The sequence below is a fragment of the Tursiops truncatus genome, chromosome 2 (assembly GCF_011762595.2).
Source record: "Tursiops truncatus isolate mTurTru1 chromosome 2, mTurTru1.mat.Y, whole genome shotgun sequence".
Lineage (NCBI taxonomy): Eukaryota > Metazoa > Chordata > Mammalia > Artiodactyla > Delphinidae > Tursiops > Tursiops truncatus.
This window is the reverse complement of record NC_047035.1, coordinates 59854096-59858300: the sequence shown is the minus strand read 5'-3', so window position 1 is coordinate 59858300 and position 4205 is coordinate 59854096. Positions and strand designations below refer to the sequence as shown.

General features: G+C 38.6%; 1 pseudogene; it reads right to left on the bottom strand.

Moving 5' to 3' along the window:
- Positions 1-1146: 1146 nt before the first annotated feature.
- On the bottom strand, positions 1147-1661 carry LOC117310311 (transcription factor BTF3 pseudogene; annotated as a pseudogene).
- Between the last annotated feature and the right edge of the window lie 2544 nt (positions 1662-4205).

Below are 4205 nucleotides of genomic sequence, written 5' to 3'. Positions count from 1 at the left end.
GGAACTCCCTGTATCATTTTTTTTAGATTCCACATGTAAGTGATATCATATGATATTTGTCTTTCTCTGTCTGGCTTACTTCAGTTAGTATGATAATCTCTAGATCCATCCATGTTGCTGCAAATGACATTATTTCATTCTTTTTTATGGCTGAGTAATATTCCACTGTATATATTACATTTAACTTTTAATTTATCTGAAATTTATTTAGTTGTTAAAAAAAACAGGTAGGGGGGCTTCCCTGGTGGCACAGTGGTTGAGAGTCTGCCTGCCGATTCAGGGGACACTGGTTCGTGCCCCAGTCCGGGAAGATCCCACATGCTGCGGAGTGGCTGGGCCCGTGAGCCATGGCCGCTGAGCCTGCGCGTCCGGAGCCTGTGCTCTGCAACGGGAGAGGCCACAACGGTGAGAGGCCCGCGTACCACACACACACACAAAAAAACAGGTAGGGATCAGCTTCTTTTTTTCCCAAGTTTCTGTTAGTTGTACCAGTATAATTGATTGGATAACCTTTGCCTTCCCTATATTGAAATGCACTCATATAGCAAATTACCATGTGTTCCTGGATCTATTTATGGACCCTAGTCTACTCAACTGAGTGCTGTACTGTATTACTTAAAGTTATTTTATAGTAGGTTTTAATATCTATTTTTTATCTATGCTAGATCCTCCCCAATTATGCATTTTTTAAAAACGAAGTGAAGATGGGCTTCCCTGGTGGCTCAGTGGTTGAAAGTCCGCCTGCCGATGCAGGGGACACAGGTTCGTGCCCGGGTCCAGGAAGATCCCACATTGCCGCTGAGCGGCTAGACCCGTGAGCCATGGCCGCTGAGCCTGTGCATCCGGAGCCTGTGCTCCACAACGGAAGAGGCCACAACAGTGAGAGGCCCGCGTACGGCAAAAAAAAAAAAAAAAAAACCCAAAAAACTAAGTGAAAAACTTTATTAACTTTTGTTTCAAACTTTATTACCAGGCTTCTACAGCTTAATTAGCTGCAAAGAATGAATTGTGTATAAGCAAAAACTGAAAAGAGCTTCAGTGTCCAAGGGGCTTGGGCTTTAAAATATTAGAAGTGCATATTTTATCAGACACAGGGACAAAGTTTTAAAAAGTAGTCTTAATATAAAATAGCAGCACCCAGTAACTTCAAGTTTCATCTTCAGAAGTTGACTCAATGCAGTTTGTCTCATTCTTGAAAGCCTCAGCAAAATTCTCCATAAGATCTGGAATTTCATCATCACCATCCTCTCCAGTAGCAAGCAGTGCTTTTCCATCCACAGATTATTTTGGCAGCGCTTCAGCCAGTTGTTTTAAACTAGTCAGACTGTCTGCACCAAGCTGGTTTAAGATGCCAGGTAACATTTCTGTCAGCTGCTTTGTTTCAGCATGGCCAATAACAGTGAAAGTGTTGGCTGCCAGAGATGCTTGAAATTTAGAGTTGTTAATGTGCATCACATTAACTTTTCAATACCAGAGATGTTGTTTACCCCTAAGTTTCTTTAAGTTCTTTAAGGAGAAGTTTGTTTGTTTGTTTGTTTTAAATCATCTGTTGTAGCTGTTCTATGAACCAACTTCTTTCTGTGAGCAGTTCCTTTCCCACCAATGTTCACTTGGGCCTGCAGTTCTGTGAGTTTCTTCTGGTTCATGATAGTTTCTTTCATCTTGAGGGAGTGGAAATGGGGCCCTGTGGGGGGACCAGTTCTGGCGCTCAGGGGGTCTCAGGCAGACCAGCTGGGATTAGGGACACACATGGGGTGCCCCCAATTATGCTTTTCCAAATTTCCCAAAATATATATTTATTTTTAATTGAAAACTTTAGAATCACTTTTCAAGTTCCCCCCAAAGTTGTAATTTGATTGTGATTGCACTGACTTTATAATTTAGGAATAATCAACAATTTTGGAATATTGATCTGTCTAAACAGAAACTAGTATGCCTCTCCATTTATTCTGTCATCCATTTTAGTAAAATTTTATAGTTTTTTTTATACAGGTCCTGCACATATTTATTAGGTTTAGCCACAGGGTTTGTGTGCAGGTATCTTTTTAATAAGAATTTTTCCCTTTTCTGTATTTCCACTTAGTTGTTGTTTGTATATAGGAAACTTTTGAATTTTTTTTCCAATTTGCAGGAAGCTCTTTTGTTTTCCTCTTGTTGAAGTAGAGACTTCTGTGTCTCTGTCCACAGCCCCCCCAGTCCCTCCCCCACCCCATAGTTGATTGGATCCTAGCTGAAAAGATCAGGAGAGGCACTTCACCAGGAAGACAAGAAAATTTATTTTTGTGTAAAATTTATTTTGGATCTATAATATGTTTACTGATTTAAATAAGGCTTATTTCATTAACATGTAATTTCCCCCCTGTAACTGTTACTAACAATGCACTCTGTTGAATCTCCCTCTGGTATCAGGTTCTCTTTAACAAGTCAGTCCAATATCATAACCTTAAAAAACACCTTTATTGTGAAAAGGAGGGACAAAAAGTGTTTAAAAAGCTTCTCTGACTGCACCTTGTTTTATAGTTTTGATTTTGGAACCATGTGAACATTTCCTATAAGTAAAAAACTTGGATCAAAAAGGAAAAAAAAAACTACAAATCTGAAACAAATGGATACAAATGAACCTAGGAGTATATAAAATTGACAGTATAAGCCACACAGAAAAAAAAAATTATTTCAAATGACATTAAAACTCAAACTTTTAATGTAGCTCCATGGTGAGTTATATCCTAGAGAGCAAAAAGAACCACAATGAAATATTTAGTTGCAATTCGTAGTTCTTTTTGTTTTTTTGACCACACAGCTTGTGCAAGTGAAAGCTTGGAGCCCTAACCACTGGACCACCAGGGAATTCCCACAATTGATAGTTCTATTGTTAGTACTATTAGTTCTATTGTTAGTAGTAATACTAGTATTGTTGCTTTGAAACTATTTTACGCATAATATACGTTATATATGTATATGCATAATCAAATATGTAATCATGTTAATGTCATTAAAACCAAGATTTTCAGTGTGAAAGCAAAGAGGTACAAATATAATAATCGATGATTTAATTTTTCACTTGAATTGGAAATATCCATATGAATGCATGATTTATTTTTCTTTCTGAAATTCACATATTTCCTAGTTTTATTTACTGAGAGGGCATAGAAATAATGACAGTCTGGTAGAAGTGAGCATCCCCAGTGCTGATCATAGTCTCTAAAAGCCATTTCTCAACAAAAGGAAGAAGGGTTCCTTGAAAAAAATGGCTGATTCTAGGTCTGGGGCAGGAAATGTACCAGATGAGCTTGATACCTCTTGCTATGCCAGAAAGCAGGAATGCTATCAATACCACTGAGATTGTGTGGATACAGGGGTCAACTTCAAGGAGTTCACATTGGCCAAATTTGGGACAATTTGAGCCTTGAATACTGCAATGTATAAAGCATAACATATAAAGGCATACCTCATTTTATTGTGCTTTGCTTAATTGCGCTTTGCAGATACTGTGCTTTTTACAAATTGAAGGTTTGTGGCAACCCTGCCTCAAGTAATTCTATTTGAACAATTTTTCCAACAGCATTTGCTCACTCCATGTCCCTGTGTCACGTTTAGGTAATTCTCACAATAATTCAAACTTTTTCATTATTATTATATTTGTTGTGGTGATCTGTGATCTTTGATGTTACTATTGTAATTGTTTTGGGGCACCACGAACCCGTGCCCATTTAAGATGGTGAACTTAACCAATAAATGTGTGTCTTCTGACTGCTCCACCTGCTGGTCATTCCCCTGTCTCTCTCCTTCTCAGACCTTCCTATTCCCAGAGACACAACAATATTGAAATTAGGCCAGTTAATAGCCCTACAACGGTCTCTGAGTCTTCAAGTGAAAGGAAGAGTCCCACATCTCTCACTTTAAATCAAAAGCTTTGTGAGAAAGACATGTCAAAAGCCAAGACAGGCCAAAAGCTAGGTGTCTTGACAACAAACAGTTAGCCAAGGTGTGAAGGCAAAGGAAAAGTTCTTGAAGGAAATTAAAAGTGCTACTCCAGGGAACACAAGAATGATAAGAAAGCAAAACAGCCTGACTGTTGTAATGGAGAGAGTTTTAGTGGTCTGGACAGAAGATCAAACCTGCTACAACATTTCCTTAAGCCAAAGCCTAATCCAGAGCAAGGCCCTAACTTTCTTCAATTCTAGGAAGGCTGAGAGAGGTGAAGA